This window comes from Xyrauchen texanus, chromosome 35 (assembly GCF_025860055.1).
Source record: "Xyrauchen texanus isolate HMW12.3.18 chromosome 35, RBS_HiC_50CHRs, whole genome shotgun sequence".
Classification (NCBI taxonomy): Eukaryota; Metazoa; Chordata; class Actinopteri; order Cypriniformes; family Catostomidae; genus Xyrauchen; species Xyrauchen texanus.
This window is the reverse complement of record NC_068310.1, coordinates 39,268,211-39,292,000: the sequence shown is the minus strand read 5'-3', so window position 1 is coordinate 39,292,000 and position 23,790 is coordinate 39,268,211. Positions and strand designations below refer to the sequence as shown.

At 43.0% G+C, this 23,790-nt stretch overlaps 1 protein-coding gene and 1 pseudogene across 4 annotated transcripts in view; one reads left to right on the top strand and one right to left on the bottom strand.

The window, feature by feature from the left end:
• The first annotated feature begins 585 nt into the window (after positions 1–585).
• Positions 586–13,729, top strand: LOC127628925 (3-hydroxy-3-methylglutaryl-coenzyme A reductase-like; annotated as a pseudogene).
• Positions 13,730–15,813: 2,084 nt separating this feature from the next.
• The window catches only part of LOC127628900 (ceramide transfer protein-like), a 48,423-nt gene continuing 40,446 nt past the window's right edge, over positions 15,814–23,790 (bottom strand). The window contains exon 17 of one of the 4 annotated variants that reach the window (XM_052105865.1): positions 15,814–18,045. The gene's annotated coding sequence lies outside the window, so the exon portion shown is untranslated. The remainder of the gene's footprint in view (positions 18,046–23,790) is intronic. The other 3 variants (XM_052105863.1, XM_052105866.1, XM_052105864.1) reach the window with 3 other exon arrangements.

Below are 23,790 nucleotides of genomic sequence, written 5' to 3'. Positions count from 1 at the left end.
TTTATTGTAAAAACTACTTAATTGACTTTTAAAATATATTAAAACATTTTACTGTATATTTTACAGTTAATATTTGTTAATCAATTAACATTTTATTTCTGTAGCATTTTTACAGTATTTTAATGTTAAAATTACTGACGTTTTTTACAGTGCAGCTTACTCGATGTCACTCCCCAAAAATGCAATATAAGCTATAAACCAGGCAAACATTAATTACATTTGGAAAAGTAAAACACATGGTGAGGTTGATGAAGGAGGTCTGAAAGACATTGATATTGAGTGTATTAAAGGTACAATCAAAACGTATTGGCTTCGATCCTTTGTGAAAAATGAAAACAGCCTTTGGTTCAGATCACTAGCAACATTTTTATGAAACTAGAGGCATCAACCACCTTTTTTTTTTTTTTTGGCTAATACGGAAGTTTGGGTATATATTCCTTTTTATAAAATTTGAAAAGTCAATCCAAAACTGCAGTAAATTAATGCATCATTATTATTTTCGCGAAACACTTGAAGGCTCGTCACTGGTGACGTCACGGCAGTGGGCGGTACGTGCTCGCGCCCGGCGTTGAGGGCGGATTACGTGTTTTACGTCAGTCGCTCTGAAACACGGACACTGAGGAGAACAGATGATGGGTAGGTAGAGAATATAAACGAGAATATCAATTAACTCACTTTGTTCATTGAGAAAAGTGAGATTTGTAGTGTCATTCGGTTTGGTTTGTTGTGACTTCAACGAAATGTGAATACAAAATATGAAGTAAAGAATGACAGCTGTGACTCCTGTAGCTCATGCTAAATTAGCTTAGCACTCTCTCGCCTCATCTCATGAATCTCCTTCATGACACAATAAATTAATACTTTTTCTTTTAAAGTGTTGTAAATGTTAAATGACGATTTAATTGTCTTCTCTGGTAACTTTAGATCATAATTGTGATCATGCTAATAGTTAAAGCCTCAGAGTTCGTGTGTGTTTGTGTGTATGTGTGTTTGTTTGTCGAGTGAGTGAGTGAGTGTGTGTCTGTCGTGAGTGTGTGTGTGTGTGTCTGTCGTGAGTGTGTGAGTGTGTATGTGTCTGTCGTGAGTGAGTGTGTGTGTCTGTCTGTCGTGAGTGAGTGAGTGTGTGTGTCTGTCTGTCGTGAGTGTGTGTCTGTCTGTCTGTAAGTGTGCGTCTGTCTGTTGTGAGTGAGTGTGTGTGTGTTTGTGTCTGTCGTGTGTGTGTGTGTGTGTCTGTTGTGAGTGAGTGTGTGTGTTTGTGTGTGTGTCTGTCTGTTGTGAGTGAGTGTGTGTGTCTGTCTGTTGTGAGTGTGTGTGTGTGTGTGTGTGTGTGTGTGTCTGTCGTGAGTGTCTGTCGTGAGTGTGTGTGTCTGTCTGTTGTGAGTGTGTGTGTGTGTGTCTGTCGTGAGTGTCTGTCGTGAGTGTGTTTCTGTCTGTTGTGAGTGTGTGTGTGTGTGTCACCTTAAACAGACATATTTATTATTAAAAACATACTGCTTTAATTTTTAACTAATTTCTCATTAATATGCGTTGTGTATGAATCAAAACAGCAGATCTCTTGTATTGAGATAATTCCTCTATTTTAATTCTTCACACCTGTCTTGTTAAATGGTGACATTAGTTCTTTTAATCTATATTAAATCTGTAAGAATAAATATTTTTTTCTCCTATGTAGTGACAATTAGGTATTATTTGATTGCTGTATATAATTGATGCAGTTTTGCTACTGAATAGTTATTAATCAACACCTGGATATTAACAGTGAGTTTGAACTGACATCTTTGATTTTTTTCAGCAACTAAAGATAATTTGATCTGTTTGTGTGTTGTGTTGGCAGGTGACCCGCTGAAGCCCGTGATGATGCTGTCTCGACTCTTCAGGCTGCACGGCCTGTTCGTGGCCTCCCATCCCTGGGAAGTGATCGTGGGAACAGTTGCTGTGACGATGTGTCTGATGTCTATGAATGCTTTTGCTACCAATGACCAGATGTGTGGCTGGAACCATCAGTGTCCTAAGGTGCAGGAGGTACAGAGGTCTTCAGAAGCATTACACTAGATTAGAGTACACACTTGGTCCACTAAGTTCATTCAGTTCCGAAATGATCTGAAGCACTTTCCGTGTATTTACATTCAGGGTTTATAGCTTTGTTCTATGGCTGGGCGATAGGATGATGTAATCGGATATTGCTGATGTCTTACAAAGATGCTGATTGCGAACAGATAATGTTCGACAGTATCGGGAAATGGCATATTCTGAAAGTTATTATGTTAGAATGACTGTTAACATGCATATCCTTTTTATTTCTCATTTACAGAAAATTCTAAGTGGTGACATGGTCATTTTAACCATCACAAGATGTATAGCCATCATTTACATCTACATTCAGTTCAAAAACCTTCGACAGCTCGGCTCTAAGTACATACTGGGTGAGTTACTCGCTCTTAAACATTACGGTTGAGTGGAGTGGTGGTGGTGTAGTGGTCTAAAGCACATAACTGGTAAACTGGTAATCAGAAGGTCGCTGGTTCGATCCCCACAGCCACCACCATTGTGTCCTTGAGTAAGACACTTAACTCCAGGTTGCTCCGGGGGGGATTGTCCCTGTAATAAGTGCACTGTAAGTCACTTTGGATAAAAGCATCTGCCAAATGCATAAATGTAAATGGTTGAAGTTGACATAAAATCAAAGTTAACCCAGTTTACTTTCTTAATATACATTGCTGGTCTTATGGAGGACAATTCATCAGTGCACGCTATTATAAAGAATAGCAGTCCATGTGGGTTAGTGATCTTGAGGGCACCGAAAATCACCTGGTTGCATGTGAAGCAACTGAGTCATGTAGATGACCAGTCACAGTTAGTTTTGTTGTTACATGCCATCGTGTTACTACAATACTAGGCCAGTGTGCAACACAGTCCGCATATCAGAGCCGCGGCAGACGTGTTTGAGCTCATAATGTTAAAGTGCTCGCCTGTTTCATTCTCCCTCTCTCTCCTCGACAGTTCCCTGTCACTTTAAACCGTCTTGTCTAATGATAAAAAGGCAAATATCAATAAAACAAATATCATATACTGTCTGCAAATATGCACATATCTCGTTTAAACCGATATAATAAACCAACCTCACAAAACTTGAGCAGATCCAGCGTCCTCTGGAGCGCTCATGTATTCGCCTCTAAAGCACGAATTCTAACAGTCTCTCCTCAACAGTGTCCTGTCACTTTAAACTGTCTTGTCTTATGATAAAAAGGCAAATATGAATAAAACTTATATTAAATAGCATCTGCAAATATGCAGACACCTGTGTTTGTCTTTTTGGTTAAGTTTATAATTGAAATATTATTTATATCGTCAAGCCGGTTCTAGCCTCCTCCTTGCCAATAATCTCTTTACACTGGTGCCAAAACCCGGGAAGGAGGAGGGATGCGCCATAGTAGAGTCCTCTCCACTACCATCCACCTCAACGGAGCAGCCGCGACTATTCGCCGGGGGACGGAGGAGCCCAGCCGTCTGAGAGCGGAGGTAAGGTCGCTGACCGCGAGGGAAGGAGGGGCTCCTAACCGACAGCCTGGAGAGGTCCGGGCCACTGCCACCGCTGAAACGGGTTCTGAGACCGCCGAGCGCGAGCGGGGAGGGACTCCTGGCCTACCGCCTGGAGTGGGAGAACCGCTGCCAGAGCGGGGAGACCCATTCCATCCACCGGAATGTGGCGTGACGTTCCGTCCACCAGCGGCCGGAGGACTGCCTCCGAACCTCCGGGGAGGTGCCGCTGTCGTCCATTAGAGTGTGGAGGAGTGGCCGAGGACCAAGCTAAGGCATATCCCTCCACCTCCCCGGGTTTCGGCACCAGCGTAAAGAGATTAATGAGGGGTTAATGAATGGAAAAGGAGGAGGCGAGAACCGGCTTGATGATATAAATAATAGTTTAATAAGCAACTTAAACAAAAAGACAAACGCAACACAGGTGTCAGACAGCTGTCCGTAAATCTCTCTCTGTCGCACTGCCGTCTTCAGTCGGCCTTTATCCCTCTCGAGGGCTAATTAGCCTGATTAGTGGCTGGGTGTGCAGAATCACGAACCGGCCCGCCATTGATAAATCAGCATTGTATCGGCCTATCGGCCACCCTGCGCTCTGGATATATTATGGAAGTGAAATGGGTTTCATGTTCATATATACATTGTTTCTTTACATATTTTTGACATAAAATATAAACAAAAATATATATATATAGTTTTGATTTGTATTCCAGGTATCGCTGGACTGTTCACCATTTTCTCCAGTTTTGTGTTCAGTACTGTGGTCGTTCACTTCCTGGGCAAAGAGCTCACAGGACTGAAGTATGAATTCAGTTCTACTTGATGCAGTAGCTCCTCTGTCTTCAGTTTCAACTCTTCTTTTAACACTTTTTATTTCTTTCATTCAGTGAAGCTCTGCCGTTCTTCCTGTTGTTGATTGACCTGTCTAAAGCGTGCACACTGGCCAAGTTCGCTCTCAGCTCCAACTCGCAGGTACAGTAGCTCACCTCTCACATTCATGGCCGGGGATACAAACCGGGGTTTGACCTGACAGATGCAAGAAAGGTTTTTTTTATTTTACGTACCTAGTCAAAAGCCCACCTGTGAAGGGCTGTTATTAAGCACAACATGAATTGATCTAATAATTCTACAGTTACTTGGTGTTTGTCTCGGTAAGGTCAGTGTTAGAATGATGTGTTTAACTTGTGCTGGTGCTGATCGGTGCATTGACCCACAGGAAGAGGTGAGGGAGAACATCGCTCAGGGAATGGCCATCCTGGGACCCACATTCACCCTGGATGCGCTGGTGGAGTGTCTGGTCATTGGAGTGGGCACCATGTCTGGTACAGTTCATCAATTTTCGTCTCTTCCTCTTTATTAGTCTAGTTTACCACAAGGAAAACTTGGAATGATCAAGGGATTTTAGAATTGTGATTTCGTGGTCTGGGATAGTCATGCGAAGTCATGGAAATATCTATAGTGAATATGCATTACGCTTCATTCTAAAATATTTAATATAAATGAACTCGATTTGGGATCTCTTTAAATTGTCATTTAAACTGTTACACAGCTCTCATTGTACCAGTACTTCCTGTCCTAACTGAGCATCACTTCCTGTGTGTTTTAGGTGTACGTCAACTGGAGGTGATGTGTTGTTTCGGCTGTATGTCAGTTCTGGCCAATTACTTCGTCTTCATGACCTTCTTTCCTGCCTGTGTGTCACTGGTGTTAGAGGTGAGAGGTCACTTCTCTTTAATCACATAGCGAGTGAAAACACACATTTGACTTGATTTTGACCCTTGACCTTGTGCCTTCTCTTCTCCAGTTGTCTCGGGAGAGTCGTGAGGGTCGGCCCATCTGGCAGCTCAGTCATTTTGCTCGTGTTCTGGAGGAAGAGGAGGGGAACAAACCAAATCCCGTCACACAGAGAGTCAAAATGATCATGGTGAGCTCTGGATATATCGGTTTTACCCATTTAAAATAAGAGACAATGTGCAGTCAGCCAGTTAATCAGACAAACGCTGCAGTCTGCACATCGAGGATGCCAAACCGTTCAAATCAGTCGTCCAGTCACTGTTTTATTTCTTTTTTTCTGTTTTGCTGTTGGTTCTCTTTCTTTTATTTTTAATTTCTTTGTTAATTTTTTCTGTTTCTCTTTCTGTCATTCCTTTTGTTCTTTCCTTTTTATGTTGTTTCTCTAATGGATTTGTTCGTTCTTTGTATTCTTTGTTTATTCATTTTATGTTTCGTTTTAGTTTTTCATTCATCTGTTCTTTTTCGTTCATTCATTTGTTCTGTTTTGTTTGTTCTTTTGTTCGATTATTTGTTCTGTTTCATTTTTGTTTTGCATTCGTTTGTTCTTTCTTTTGTTCGATTATTTGTTCTGTTTAGTTTTTGCTTTTCATTTGTTCTTTTTTGTTTGTTCTTTTGTTTGATTATTTGTTCTGTTTCGTTTTTCATTAATTTGTTATTTTTCGTTTGTTTGATTATTTTTTCTGTTTCGTTTTTGCTTTTCATTCATTTGTTCTTTTTCGTTCATTCATTTGGTTTCGTTTGTTCTTTCTTTTGTTCAATTATTTGTTCTTTTTCGTTTTTGCTTTTCATTTGTTCTGTTCTTTCTTTTGTTCGATTATTTGTTCTGTATCGTTTTTGGTTTCTCTTGTTCATCATATAATCTGTTTTGTTCTTTTTGTTTCTTTGTTTATTCTGTCACATTCTTCCATTTTGTAATTTTTTTTCTGTTTGTTTCTCTCGTTCGTTCATTTAATCTGTTTCTTTCTTTGTTTCTCTTGTTCATTGTTTGGTTCTCTTCATTTGTTAATTTGATTTTCTTTATTTTTTTTCTTTGTATCATTCTGTTTCTCTTTCTGTCATTCATTTGTTCTTTTATTAAAGCTTTTGTTTCTCTTTCTTAAATTGCATTTCATTGTTATTTCGTTCATCGTTTTTCTTTTTCTGTATGTTCTTCTTTGATTTTTGTTTCTCTCGTTCGTTCTTTTGTTCATTGTTTTCTTTGTTTATTAATTTTATGTTTAGCTTTTGTTTCTCATTAATTTGTTCTTTTGTTCGATTATTTGTTCTGTTTAATTTTTTGTTTCTCTTGTTCGTTCGTTTAATCGGTTTTATACTTTGGTTCTCTTTAATTTATTATAATGTCAGGCTGACTGTACATTTATACTGCTTATTACATGCTTTGTACCAAGTAAATGAATGAATGAACATAAAACATTGAAATTAGTTACAATTATTTGAGAAAATATTTCAGTGTTTAGGAGATATTATATAAAATAATAATATTTCAACACAGACTGCAGTCAAGTATGCCAGAGAGCGGTGTAATAATGTCAGTGCTGGTTTGTGTGTTTGCTTCAGTCTTTGGGTTTGGCGCTGGTTCACACTCACAGTCGTCTGGTGGCTGAATCTCCGACTCTCAACTTGAGCAGCTCAGACGTGGTTTTGCCTCCACGCAGCATGGAGTCCGACAGAACCATGTCCAGGTACCAGCTAAGAAACACAGATTCATTCATTCATTTATTCCTCATTCATTTTTTTTATAATTTTCTTTCTCTTCACAGTGTGGATTTGGAGCAGGTCATTACTCTCTCTCTCGCTCTGTTATTGGCTGCGAAGTACGTGTTGTTCGAGCAGGCTGAGACCGAATCCTCCCTGTCCATCAGAGCCCCTATGGCCACACCCCCTGCCTCCATGACCAATAGGATAAGAGACGACTGCTGTCAGAGGGAGTCAGCCCCACCCAAAGCCCTGAGGGGAGTCCAGACTGATCCAAACTCTCCAAACCCCTCTCACAGAGAGCAGACAGGTGAATTGTTTGTTCATATCATTTGGAGATCGTTCATAAAGATTGAACGATGTGACATCACAAGTGACCGTATGAATGTTGACATTGTGCATTCAGCTCTAAAGAAGTTGTACCCTGCTATTTTATACAGGTGAGGAGACCAGGTCGACCGTGGGGCAGTTCTGTCCTCTGATCCCAAGAGATGGTGATGTACGCCAAAAAGGGAAGAGTGCCACGAACCCCAGACTCACCAGCGCCGCCCTGTAGACGAGTGTCTCGCCATTCTTAAAGACCCCAAAGTAATTCATCACAACACCGTCACACCCACATGCTCCATTTAAAGGGGTAGTTCACCCAAAAAAGAAATCATTTACTCACATTCATGTTGTTCCAAACCCCTACGATTTTCTTATGAGGAACACAAAAGGCGATGCTTTACATAATATTCCCCTCTCTCTCTCTCTCTCTCGGTCCAGAGGGGAGCTGGTTACCTCAGTAACGCTGAGGTCATAGCTCTGGTGGAGTGCAGAGGCATTCTGGGATATCGTTTGGAAGCAGTAATGGAGAGTCCAGAGAGGGTGTGGCCATACGCAGAGAAATGCTCTCCGTCAAACTCCCTGACCTGTCCGCACTGGAGAACCTCCCTTACAGAAACTACGACTACTCTAAGGTACTGATCCACGGTCAGCCGGTGACCTGCAGGAACAAACTTTCATGTGTGAATCGTGGTAAAGTTGATTTAAAGTGTTTGGCTGAATGGAGGGATGTTTATTTGTTCTTAGGTGATCGGCACTAACTGTGAGAATGTGATTGGCTACGTACCAGTGCCAGTGGGCGTGGCCGGACCATTGCTATTGGATGGGAAAGAATATCACGTCCCCATGGCAACTACAGAAGGCTGTTTAGTGGCCAGCACCAACCGAGGATGCCGAGCGGTCACAGTGAGTCATTCGTCCGTTCCTTCTGTTTCTCTGGTTCATTTGTTTGTTTTCCTTTTTCGATCTGTCTTTCTGTTGTTCTTCCTGTCATAAATGTGATGCTTCTTTCATTCGTTTGTTTGTTCTTTCATTATTCATTATTTTTATTTTGTTTGTTCTTTAATTCTTTCTTGACAATGACAGTAAGAAATAACTAAATCAAAAGAACAAAAAGAAACATTTTGTTTGTTTTTCTTTTGCTCTCATTGTAATTTTTTTTCTTTTTTGTTATTTTCTTTCATTCATTTAGTTTCTTTTTGTGTTTTTATTTAGTTTGTTCTTAAATTTTCTTTTTGTTCTTTCATTCTTTTTTATTTTGTTTGTTTTTCCTTCTTTTAAATGTTTTTCATTTTGTTTTTGTTTTTTATTTTTTGGTCTTTATATTGTTTATTACTGTCATTTTCATTTTATTTTTTGTTCTTTCAATTTTGTATTTATTCTTTCCTTTTTGTTATTTTCTTTCTTACAAAATAACCAAGTGAAAGTTTTTAATTTTTTTTTATTTTGTTTGTTCTTAATTGTTTGTTACATTTTCTTTTTGTTCTTTCATTCTTTTTTTATTTTGTTTGTTTTTCCTTCTTTTAAGTGTTTTTATTTTTGTTTTATTTGTTTTATTATTATTTAATTAGTTTGGTGTCCTTCCCTTTTTATGTCTTTCTTTTTTCAAAGTTTTTTTTCATTAATTTTTTTTGTTCTTTATTTTGTTTATTACATTCATTTTCATTTATTTTTCTTTCATTCTTTTCATTTTTTATTTGTTCTTTCCTTTTTGTTCTTTTCTTTTCTTTTGTTTGTTCTTAATTGTTTCTTACATTTTTGTTTTGTTTGATTTTCCTTTAAATGTTTTTCATTTTGTTCCTTTTCGTTTTATTTGTTTTATGTCCTTCCCTTTTTATATCTGTCTATTTTGTTCTTTCGCTCTCTTTTGTATTTTTTTGCTGGTTCGTTCATTCATTTTTTTGGTCTTTATTTTGTTTATTCTTTTATTTTTATTTTTTCTTTCGTTCTTTCAATTTTTTTTTCTTTCCATTATTTTGTTCTTTTATTTCTTTCACTCCTTTGTTGTAATTTAAAAAATGTTGTTCTTTTATTTTGTCTGTTCTTAATTGTTTGTTACATTTTTTTTCTTTCATTCTTTTTATTTTGTTTGTTGTTTGTTTTTCCTTCAAAATGTTTTTCTTTATTTTTTTTGTTTTATTATTATTTAATCGGTTTGTTGTCCTTCCCTTTTTATAACTTTTTGTTCTTTCGCTCTTTTGTTGGTACGTTTTATGTATATCATTTTCATTTTTGTGTTTTTTTTCTTTCATTCTTTAATTTTTGTCTTTTTCTTTGTTTCGATCTTTAATACTTTTGTTTATGTTTCTTTATAGTTTTCTTTCTTTCTAAACTGCCTTATCTAAATATCCATTGCATCCTCGGTGGCTTTGCTAATGTGATGTTCTCTTGTAGTTATCAGGTGGTGTGCGCAGTCGTGTTCTGGCAGACGGTATGACTCGAGGTCCGGTGGTGCAGCTGCCGTCAGCGTGCAGGGCGGCGGAGGTCAAGGGCTGGCTGGAGAGTTCAGAGGGGTTCAGAACCGTCAAACAGGCCTTTGATCACACCAGCAGGTCAGAGGTCAAAGGTCAAACACAGAATAAACTATACAGCTACATAGCACCACTTTGGGATAGTTTCCAGTGCTCGGCCGCTAATCGCAGGGTTGGTGGTTTGATTCCCGGCCCACACGACTCCACATGCCGAAGTGTCCTTGGGCAAGATACTGAACCCCAAGTTGTTAGCGCCTTGCATGGCAGCTCTGCCGTTGACACTGCTGTTCCTGATGTTGTGTGTTTGTGTTTGTGTTGTAGGTTCGCTCGTCTGGACAGACTGCAGGTCAGTCTCGCAGGAAGGAATCTGTACATCCGCTTTCAGTCTCAAACCGGAGACGCCATGGGCATGAACATGCTGTCGAAGGTGTGTGTGTTAGAGAGAGACAGACTGAGTTACTGAGTCTCTCTCTCGGTTTATAATAAGCTTGTTTTGTAGGTTTCATTTGTTTATGCTATTTATGCATCTCCTCCTATCTCTCAACAGGGTACCGAACAGGCTCTGTGTCGAGTTCAGGAACAGTATCCTGACATGCGTGTTTTAGCTGTTAGCGGAAATTACTGCACGGATAAAAAACCATCTGCGGTCAACTGGATCAACGGCAGAGGAAAATCCACAGTGTGTGAAGCGCTTATACCGGCACGAGTGGTCAAAGAGGTGCGCTGGTTCAGTTTGGATCCGTGTTTTGATGTGTTAACACCGTGTGACCTGTGTGTGTATAAAGTCCTTCGGTGCTATGATTGAAGTTCCCACTCAACGCTTTACATCCTATTTGTGTTTGTAGGTTTTAAAGACGAGCACGGGCGCTCTGGTGGAGTTGAACATCAGTAAGAATCTGGTGGGCTCAGCGATGGCTGGGAGTGTCGGGGGGTTCAACGCTCACGCGGCAAACGTCGTAGTGGCCATCTACATCGCCTGTGGACAGGTGCGTCATTTACAACCTTTAAAACATCAGCACATCAAAAGACTCCAGTCACTCTAAATCGTGATGTTTTGTTTCCTGTCTGTAGGATCCGGCGCAGACGGTGGGCAGCAGTAACTGTATAACACTGATGGAGTGTGTTGGCACAGACGGAGAGGATCTGTACATCTCCTGCACTATGCCATCACTAGAGCTGGGCACAGTGGGCGGAGGAACCAGTCTGCCCGCACAACACGCCTGTTTACAGGTAACGCACATGCACCTGATGCAACCTACTGTGTTCATAAATGAGTCCTCTTTGTAAAAGCCGAAATGATGATTTCATCTCTGTCAGATGTTGGATGTTCACGGCGCGAGAGAACATTGTCCCGGCGAGAACTCCCGGACGCTGGCACGGGTCGTGTGTGCTACGGTTTTGGCAGGAGAACTCTCGCTGATGGCCGCTCTCACTGCAGGACACCTCGTCAAGAGTCACATGACACACAACAGGTAACTGTTAATGCACCATGAACTAAAATGGAACAATTGTGTTTTATGTCCGCTAACATTAACAGATTAATAAATCAACCCTCTGCGGACACGTTGGACAATGAATCGCTATTGGCTAGAACATTTTTGTTTTTACTCGGTAGACTTTTGGCGGCATGCACGCGTAATGAACATCAGTAAGAATCTATTGATGTATTTGCTCATTTATGTCACTTATTACATTTTGCAACATGTTTGTTTACATGCACTTGTCTAAGTGCTAAATATGTACTGTCTCTTTAAGAGAAGTGTTAATGGTTGAATGAGCGCAACACACATTAATGAGACATTACACGGTGGTTTTTCTTCCTTTTGATCACCAACTGATGGATTTAAAGAGACATGAAATGAAAATGGGGTTCCTCGGTCTCATCTTTGGACCAAGTGTGGCGCACAAGCCCTCAAAAGTGAAGCCAAAACGTCTGGATCGCCCCCCCGGTGGCTGGTCCTAGTATAGGTCATAAGCCCCGCCTCCCCATGTTATTCAACGGGACGTGAGACCAACTAAACAATTAAATTACACTTCACATATCTTTTTTCCAAAGATAGTTTCTGTCATTTACTGTAGTTTCTATCACGTTGATGTCATTTCAAGTGTTTGTTTTCAAAATAAGTTTGTTTTTAGTTATTTGATGCTATAAAAACGCTGCTGTGACATCATGATTGACAGCTGTGATTGACAGGTTCTCTGAGCGAAGTAGTCACTGAAGCACCAACGGACTTTTTTTTGGGGATCTTCGGAGGACTGAGGAGATTGGAGCTTTAAATGTAATATCTAAATTTCTATAATTAATTATTTCACACCGTCATAAGTCAAAAGTCAAAAGTGCAGGGGCGTGTCCTTGCGATTTGATTCAGCGAGAGTGAGGGCGGGGCCTTGATTTCGTGGCTTTACTTCCTGCTCACTACTGCGCAGGTCTGGTCCCGAAATAGCAACTGCGCAGACTCAAGTCCCAAGATGTCAGCGCCATATCGGGACACTGGCGGCTTCAGTTCTAACCAATGGAAAAGAGCGAAGGGGCGTCGCCCATTTTTTTTACAGTCTATGCTTTGGACACACAATACACAGAACGAAAAGAACATTTTGACTTGTATAATGTGTATGACTAGCTTGTAGAAATATTTCTTGTACAAGTTCCCAAATTCGAATCTACAAGCTCGAGTTTTGCAACACTTTTACCTTCTAACAGACGTCTAACTGGTGTTACTGGTCTGTAGCTTTGCTAACGGAGAATGTTGTGAAAAAGTGGCATCGAGATGACTAGATGCCATTTGTGGGATTAAACGGGCATCTCAGCGAGTATTGACGCTGACTAGCACCCCTGGAGTCGTGATTCGTGACTCCAGCCAGGTCTCCTAAGCAACCAAATTGGCCCGGTTGCTAGGGAGGGTAGAGTCACATGGGGTAACCTCGTCGTGGTGGTGATTAGTGGTTCTCTCAATGGGGTGTGTGGATCGTGGAGAGTAGCATGAGCCTCCACATGCTGTGAGTCTCCGCGGATGCACAACGAGTCACGTGATCAGATGCGCGGATTGAAGAACTGACACTGATTTCGTTTAACACTGTGGGACATTATAGCACACCACTGTTTGAAATGTTTGTCAAAGCAGAATTGATTAGCAATTTCATTCTGAACATCGTCTCTCTCTATAATTACAAATGAAAGATGTGTTTTAAAAACATTGATATGTTCCTCACTCAATTTAACTTCAGTTGGTTTGGACTGCAATCTGACAGGTCTTCTATTCTCCCTTAACAGGTCAAAGGTCAATATCACAGAGACGGAATTACAGCCAAAGGAAACTTCATGAGAACTACAACACCCAGAGAGAGAGAGAGAGGGACCCCATTGCACTCTGGGAACTGGAGTCTTGAGCATGTTTACATGAAGACATAATGGAAACATCTAGAGACGGTTTTCTCTGTGAGGACACTGATGCATGGAGGGAAATATGGATGCTTTACATTTGCTTTGTGCCCAATTACCCAGGTAGGTGAATGCAGTGACTGGCGAGCCCTGGACTACATACAGCTGTAGGATTGCACTGAAGGCCAGACACAATAATGCAGAGTGAGTTTGGGATCTTAAAGTATTTCTGCACTTTGGCAAATAGTTTGGCACTAATGAGAGTTTGATGAATGTATTTAATACAATCCTTCGTGCCAAACTGACATTATGTTTAAAGAAAATAAATCTTGTTTACAAGATGCTGCTTTCATTTACAAAACGTTATTTAAATGTATGGATGTCTGAACCGTGTATTTTATTATATATGTTATTAATGAAAAGCGTCTGATTGCTGTGATGACGTTTTGCAACCCTGTACCGACACAACGCTTCATGAGTTCATGATGGTAAAGTGATTCATGAATGCATTAATAAATGCTCTAAACCTAAAAAAAAATATCAAACTTTAATTACAAAGTGTCTATTATTGCATGCCATAAAAAGTCAGTATGCCACGTTGTTTACCCGACTTTGTCTAGAAACGTCACTTTTGGTCCAATCAAATAATGCAACGTTATGTATCACGGTTCATGTGTCCGATTGGAATGCAGGTCATCTGGGATTAGAGGTGCACCGATATTTAATTTGGCCAAATGACAACTAAGGTGTTGGAAGAACCGATTACCAAAAACAAGCCCAAAGTACACCTGATACTCCACTCACATTACAATATAAATACTAAAGTAAACAAAATATTCATGGATGTTATATATATATATATACAATTTTAAAAATGTTAATTGAATTACATGGTGTCCCAATTAATTAATCGCATATACAAATTTTTGCTGAGAAAGCCTCTCAATATAACAATAATTCAATATATAATGATGAAAATGTTATATATATATATACATATATAAAATTACAAATATTCAGATAATTAAAATGCATTACATTCTTGTGGCAGAAGAGTTAATCACCTGCGTCAGACATGCTTGTGTCGCGTCTCTGGTGTGTTGCGTCATAAATATAAAATGTTTAGTTCACTGTTTCAAGTTAAATATAGTTTAATACTTAAAACACATCTCGAGATCTCTTAGATCGGATTTGCGCTCCATCAAGTGTTTAGAACGCAAGAATGTAACGCATGTTTGTGTTGTTGTTGCTGCTGAAGTGTTTCTTCACTGTATGTTGCTGATACAGCTGAAGTTTCACTTACTGCCAGTGTTGCCAACTATTTTCAATGGAAAGTAGCTAAAGCCTGCTCGAAAAGTAGCTAAATGTCGCCAGATGACGTCACGCGTCATTAGCATATTAATGACGTCATCGCGTCGTATTTGCATTCTGCCTAATTTGTTGGTACTGTAGCCTACTTCAGTTTATAATAACGGTTATCTCCCCTAAACCGTGCTCATACTGTTTTTATATAAGTATATAGCCGAATGTCCAGTAAAACGGTTCTCAATTACATATTTTCTGTTAGACAACGGAACGGAACTTAGCTAACGTTACATGTTTATGAGTTTGAAGAAGGTTTATTGTTGTGTTTGGATAAGTAAAATGTATAGAGTCTGTAAATATACGATCTGAAGTCGGAGAGTTCAGAAACCGAACCGGAATGTACTAAAACTCTGATTAGTAGTGAATATAAGCGCATGCCAAGAAAAAACGGTCAAATTAAATGTTTTGAATTAAAACAAAGTAGAAGGCAGCTGCTATGTGATCACTGATTGGTTCCTGCTAACACAGCGTGCACATGCGCAGCTCATTCATGTCCATGTCCGCTGGCGTGCAGTCAACGGAATGTGCTGCTCCTCTCAGCCGCTCACTGAACAGAGCAGACGCCGCGGGGAAGTAAGACCTCACGCTTGCAGTACTGGCGATATTTGGAATTTGGAAAGTTGCTAAGGTTTGTCCAAAAAGTCGCTAGATTTGTCGCTAGTCGCTTTTTTGAAAAAATGTGGCTAAAGGGGTCTGAAAAGTCGCTAAAAATAGCGACAAAGACAACAATGCTTACTGCCCCCTGGAGTTAACAGGTGGTACTACAAGCGTGCATTTCTCAGGAATCTTCCATATTATGGTCTGGGTTAATTGTAAAATTAACTAATATATATATACTGTGTGTGTGTGTGTGTATATATATATATATATATATATGTGTGTGTGTGTGTGTGTGTGTGTGTGTGTGTATATATATATATATATATATATATATACTGTGTGTGTGTGTGTGTGTGTGTGTGTGTGTGTGTGTGTGTGTATGTATATATATATATATATATATATACTGTGTGTGTGTATGTATGTATGTATGTATATATATATATATATATAAAATGGTCAATTACGATAGATCAATAACTGTATATACTAGTGCTTGACCGATATGGGTTCTTCAATAGTCGATACTGATATCTAGAGAGCAGAATGGCTGATACAAATACCGAAAAACATAATACAATTTAACAACTGCAAATCAGATGTACATAAAACATACAGAGTGAAACACTTATTTTTTGCAATGTTTACTGAAACTTGAAAATGGAAAGTGTTTGACTGTCCATTGGCAAAAATATTGGATCTCACACTAGGGAAAGTTAAACACTTTTGTTAATAGGCCACGCGAACACAAAACGGCCAAATATGAGCCGATATATCGGTCTATCCCTAATATATATATATATACACACACAGCAAATCCCAATGAGGTGTCTGTGATTGTTTACATCTCATCTCCAGCGGTTGACCTCTAATTGGTGTTCCATGCGTACATGCTACTGTGTGCACAAAAACACAACATTTATAATGCAGAAATTGTGAGAGTAACTGGATATATCACATATAGAGACAATCTATAACTGCATAAACAAATGGAATAAATTGATATTTTAAAAAGAGACGCAGTCAGAGATGCAGAAAGATGTCAATCATTTTATTACTCTCTAAAACAGGGCTGTAGATGTGCCCTCTATTTACAGTACATTTTCATCCAGACACCTTTATAGTGTGACACTTAATGTACACAAAACATCTGAACCTCAGTGACATTACATTCAGTGCAAACGCAACTAATAACACACACGACCGTTTAAAAGCGACACAAGCTCACTCGCGCAGTTCAGAGGTGCAGAACTCCTTTCCTGATTGGCCGTTTCACGGAGAAACCCTCCAATCAGCAAACGACTACCCTGATGGGGGCGGGGTGTAATCTGGATACGTTTGACGGTTTCACGTTGGTGTACATTCTGTTCAGTCAGAGCGTTTGAAATGTTTAAAACGTTTCGAAGCGACTGTAAATAATCAGATCTCGCGGTTGTGCACCTCTGCTACGCTTGGCTACCGTGAGGGGTCGCTGTCAGCCACTATACGGTTTTTAACAGTCTATAATGAGGAAAAAGCCAAGGACAAAATCTCTTCGGTTTTTTCAATTTGAAAATTTCAGCAAAAAAATAAATAATTCAGCACTTTTAAAAGCTCTTGTCGTTTTGTACGATACAATAGTGTAAAGTTTAGCTTGTGCCATGTAAGAGTGTTTGTGAACATCAACGATTTATTTTACTTTTAAAGAATAAATTCGATCAAGACAAATAAACGATCCACCTATGATCTACGCCCCCGAATTTGAACCTCGTCTCTCTATTGGACAAACGTTTTGATTGACACCAGGTTTCTCCAATGAGAAAACGATGTACTGATGACACAATCTCTCCTTCGCTGAATGTAAAATCACATTTAAATAATCACAAGAGGTATGAAATCAATGTGAAATGATCATTGTATAAACATTAAAGGACTGCGGATGCGTTTCAGTCTGTAGTTTGGACAAATGAACACATATCAGCAAGATTTCGGTTGTACCAGATCAATGAGGCACTTTTTTTTATTTTTATTATTATTATTATTTTTTTAAGTATTTACACACCTCTTTTTTGTCCGACACAAACACACACTCATGCCAATCTCACCCTCTCTAAGGCATATGGAGCTGGATTAGTCAGGTAAAAGCATCGACTGACGTACGTCACGTACATGTGACGCAACAGCGGACGCATTTTAAAATTCCCCCGTCACGATCAATCTTGAATTGTGCTACATTATGTCCGTTGACGAGACACGGACACGACTAAAAAAACTAATTCGATTTGATGAATTAAGAAATTCTAAGCAAAATTGTTTTACTTTCATATCATCTCTTCGTCAGCGCCGCTGGGCTTCACAAAAGAGACAAACTGAGACGACAGTCAACGGAAGCCCTTAAGTTCATTGACAAAAATGCCTTCAAATTCAGAACACACAAAAAAAAAAAAAACGCGGCCATATCGATCCTAGAATCGGGTGACGCTGAACTTATTTTTATAATCATATGAAAAAAAAGCAGAAAATGAAACACAAATCAGAACTTAAATAGATCCAGTCTCGTTTTATGAGCTTCAAAACTCTCTATTATATAAACTTCCTCTCTCACTTACATACATACTTACATATATATCTATATACACACACACATATATATATATCTGCCAGACAGACATTGGAACAGACATTGACGTTAGGCATCACTAGTCCTCTGCTGGCGTGAGTTAAGGTGGCGCTACAGAACTGCATCAAGCGTGTAAAGATGTGAGCCGCTACGAATGTTTTCGGTGGCTGCTGCGTTCGGAACAGTCTGGAAAAGGGGACGCCGCGAGACGTCTGTGTCATGAGGGTGCTGTAGTTAGAGGAGTGTGCGGGAACTGTAGGCACACTGATGGCAGAACTGGGGAACTGCAAAGAACAAAAAACAAACACAAATAAAAAACAATGCATTATATTACATGTGATATATTCATAACATTCATAATATGAACTAGATATGGAATGTTTGTTGAGATAACCTTTGATGTTAGCTTGACTAAGCCTTGTCTGATAGAGAGAGAGAAAAAGAAAGAGAGTGAGAGAGAGAAAGAGAAAAGAAAGCGCGAGAGAGAGAAAGAAAGAGTGAGAGAAAGTTCCTCTTTCTGCACTTCCTCACAGAATGCCCAAAATATAAACACATCAGAGACCACTATTACCCCAAAATTAATCAAATATTTCCCCAATTTAACACCTGTAATCCAACCCAAAAACTCTGTTTCATTCTTGGCGAAGAAGCCAAATGCTCAAATATAGCTGCAAAATTTGTTGCATCTTGCCACATCCTGAGGGACGACCAGAGACCAGCAAACATCCCATAAACACACACACACTCACTCACAGCCCAACACACACTCACTCACAGCCGAACACACACACACTCACTCACAGCCCAACACACACTCACTCACAGCCGAACACACACACACTCACTCACAGCCCAACACACACACACTCACTCACAGCCCAACACACACTCACTCACTCACAGCCCAACACACACTCACTCACTCACAGCCCAACACACACTCACTCACAGCCCAACACACGCTCACTCACAGCCCAACACACACTCACTCACTCACAGCCCAACACACACTCACTCACTCACAGCCCAACACACACTCACTCACTCACAGCCCAACACACACTCACTCACTCACAGCCCAACACACACTCACTCACTCACAGCCCAACACACACTCACTCACTCACAGCCCAACACACACACACTCACTCACAGCCCAACACACACTCACTCACTCACAGCCCAACACACACTCACTCACTCACAGCCCAACACACACTCACTCACAGCCCAACACACGCTCACTCACAGCCCAACACACACTCACTCACTCACAGCCCAACACACACTCACTCACAGCCCAACACACGCTCGCTCACTCACAGCCCAACACACACTCACTCACTCACAGCCCAACACTCACTCACTCACAGCCCAACACTCACTCACTCACTCACAGCCCAACACACACTCACTCACTCACAGCCCAACACTCACTCACTCACAGCCCAACACACACTCACTCACTCACAGCCCAACACTCACTCACTCACAGCCCAACACACGCTCACTCACTCACAGCCCAACACTCACTCACTCACAGCCCAACACACACTCACTCACTCACAGCCCAACACTCACTCACTCACAGCCCAACACACACTCACTCACTCACAGCCCAACACTCACTCACTCACAGCCCAACACTCACTCACTCACAGCCCAACACACACTCACTCACAGCCCAACACACACTCACTCACTCACAGCCCAACACACACTCACTCACAGCCCAACACACACTCACTCACAGCCCAACACACACTCACTCACTCACTCACAGCCCAACACACACTCACTCACTCACAGCCCAACACACACTCGCTCACTCACAGCCCAACACTCGCTCACTCACAGCCCAACACTCGCTCACTCACAGCCCAACACACGCTCACTCACAGCCCAACACACACTCACTCACAGCCCAACACACACTCACTCATTCACAGCCCAACACACACTCACTCACTCACAGCCCAACACACACTCACTCACTCACAGCCCAACACACACTCACTCACTCACAGCCCAACACACACTCACTCACTCACAGCCCAACACACACTCACTCACTCACAGCCCAACACACACTCACTCACTCACAGCCCAACACACACTCACTCACTCACAGCCCAACACACACTCACTCACTCACAGCCCAACACACACTCACTCACTCACAGCCCAACACACACTCACTCACTCACAGCCCAACACACTCACTCACTCACAGCCCAACACACACTCACTCACTCACAGCCCAACACACACTCACTCACTCACAGCCCAACACACACTCACAGCCCAACACACACTCACTCACTCACAGCCCAACACACACTCACTCACTCACAGCCCAACACTCACTCACTCACAGCCCAACACTCACTCACTCACAGCCCAACACTCACTCACTCACAGCCCAACACACACTCACTCACTCACAGCCCAACACTCACTCACTCACAGCCCAACACACACTCACTCACAGCCCAACACACACTCACTCACAGCCCAACACACACTCACTCACAGCCCAACACACGCTCACTCACTCACAGCCCAACACACGCTCACTCACTCACAGCCCAACACACACTCACTCACTCACAGCCCAACACACACTCACTCACTCACAGCCCAACACTCACTCACAGCCCAACACTCACTCACTCACAGCCCAACACTCACTCACTCACAGCCCAACACACGCTCGCTCACTCACAGCCCAACACACGCTCGCTCACTCACAGCCCAACACACGCTCGCTCACTCACAGCCCAACACACGCTCGCTCACTCACAGCCCAACACACTCGCTCACTCACAGCCCAACACACACTCGCTCACTCACAGCCCAACACACACTCGCTCACTCACAGCCCAACACACGCTCGCTCACTCACAGCCCAACACACGCTCACTCACAGCCCAACACACACTCGCTCACTCACAGCCCAACACACACTCGCTCACTCACAGCCCAACACACACTCGCTCACTCACAGCCCAACACACACTCGCTCACTCACAGCCCAACACACACTCACTCACTCACAGCCCAACACACACTCACTCACTCACAGCCCAACACACACTCACTCACTCACAGCCCAACACACACTCACTCACTCACAGCCCAACACACACGCTCACTCACAGCCCAACACACACTCACTCACTCACTCACAGCCCAACACATGCTCACTCACAGCCCAACACACACGCTCACTCACAGCCCAACACACACGCTCACTCACTCACAGCCCAACACACACGCTCACTCACTCACAGCCCAACACACACGCTCACTCACAGCCCAACACACACTCACTCACTCACAGCCCAACACACGCTCACTCACAGCCCAACACACACGCTCACTCACAGCCCAACACACACTCACTCACAGCCCAACACACGCTCACTCACTCACAGCCCAACACACGCTCACTCACTCACAGCCCAACACACGCTCACTCACAGCCCAACACACACTCACTCACTCACAGCCCAACAGACACGCTCACTCACTCACAGCCCAACACACACGCTCACTCACTCACAGCCCAACACACACGCTCACTCACAGCCCAACACACACTCACTCACTCACAGCCCAACACACACGCTCACTCACAGCCCAACACACTCACTCACTCACAGCCCAACACACACTCACTCACAGCCCACACACTCACTCACTCACAGCCCAACACACGCTCACTCACTCACAGCCCAACACACGCTCACTCACTCACAGCCCAACACACGCTCACTCACTCACAGCCCAACACACGCTCACTCACTCACAGCCCAACACACGCTCACTCACTCACAGCCCAACACACGCTCACTCACTCACAGCCCACACACACTCACTCACTCACAGCCCAACACACACTCACTCACTCACAGCCCAACACACACTCACTCACTCACAGCCCAACACACACTCACTCACTCACAGCCCAACACACACTCACTCACTCACAGCCCAACACACACTCACTCACTCACAGCCCAACACACACTCACTCACTCACAGCCCAACACACACTCACTCACTCACAGCCCAACACACACTCACTCACTCACAGCCCAACACACACACTCACTCACAGCCCAACACACTCACTCACTCACAGCCCAACACACACTCACTCACTCACAGCCCAACACACACTCACTCACTCACAGCCCAACACACACTCACTCACTCACAGCCCAACACACTCACTCACAGCCCAACACACACGCTCACTCACAGCCCAACACACACACTCACTCACAGCCCAACACACTCACTCACTCACAGCCCAACACACGCTCACTCACTCACAGCCCACACACTCGCTCACTCACAGCCCAACACACTCACTCACTCACAGCCCAACACACACTCACTCACTCACAGCCCAACACACACTCACTCACTCACAGCCCAACACACCACTCACTCACAGCCCAACACTCACTCACTCACTCACAGCCCAACACTACGCTCACTCACTCACAGCCCAACACTCACTCACTCACTCACAGCCCAACACTCACTCACTCACAGCCCAACACTCGCTCACTCACTCACAGCCCAACACACACTCACTCACAGCCCAACACTCGCTCACTCACTCACAGCCCAACACACACTCACTCACTCACAGCCCAACACACACTCACTCACAGCCCAACACACACTCACTCACTCACAGCCCAACACACGCTCACTCACTCACAGCCCAACACACACTCACTCACTCACAGCCCAACACACACTCACTCACTCACAGCCCAACACACACTCACTCACTCACAGCCCAACACACGCTCACTCACTCACAGCCCAACACACACTCACTCACTCACAGCCCAACACACACTCACTCACTCACAGCCCAACACACTCACTCACTCACAGCCCAACACACACTCACTCACTCACAGCCCAACACACACTCACTCACTCACAGCCCAACACACACTCACTCACTCACAGCCCAACACACACTCACTCACTCACAGCCCAACACACACTCACTCACTCACAGCCCAACACACACTCACTCACTCACAGCCCAACACACACTCACTCACTCACAGCCCAACACACACACTCACTCACAGCCCAACACACACTCACTCACTCACAGCCCAACACACACTCACTCACAGCCCAACACACGCTCACTCACAGCCGAACACACGCTCACTCACAGCCCAACACGCTCACTCACAGCCCAACACACACTCACTCACTCACAGCCCAACACACACTCACTCACTCACAGCCCAACACTCACTCACTCACAGCCCAACACACGCTCACTCACAGCCCAACACTCACTCACTCACTCACAGCCCAACACACGCTCACTCACTCACAGCCCAACACACACTCACTCACAGCCCAACACTCGCTCACTCACTCACAGCCCAACACTCGCTCACTCACTCACAGCCCAACACATCACTCACTCACAGCCCAACACTCGCTCACTCACTCACAGCCCAACACTCACTCACTCACTCACAGCCCAACACTCACTCACTCACAGCCCAACACTCGCTCACTCACTCACAGCCCAACACACACTCACTCACTCACAGCCCAACACACACTCACTCACAGCCCAACACACTCACTCACTCACAGCCCAACACACACTCACTCACAGCCCAACACCACTCACTCACTCACAGCCCAACACACACTCACTCACTCACAGCCCAACACACACTCACTCACTCACAGCCCAACACACACTCACTCACAGCCCAACACACACTCACTCACTCACAGCCCAACACACACTCACTCACTCACAGCCCAACACACGCTCACTCACTCACAGCCCAACACACACTCACTCACTCACAGCCCAACACACACTCACTCACTCACAGCCCAACACACGCTCACTCACTCACAGCCCAACACTCACTCACTCACAGCCCAACACTCACTCACTCACAGCCCAACACACGCTCACTCACAGCCGAACACACGCTCACTCTACATCAGACCTA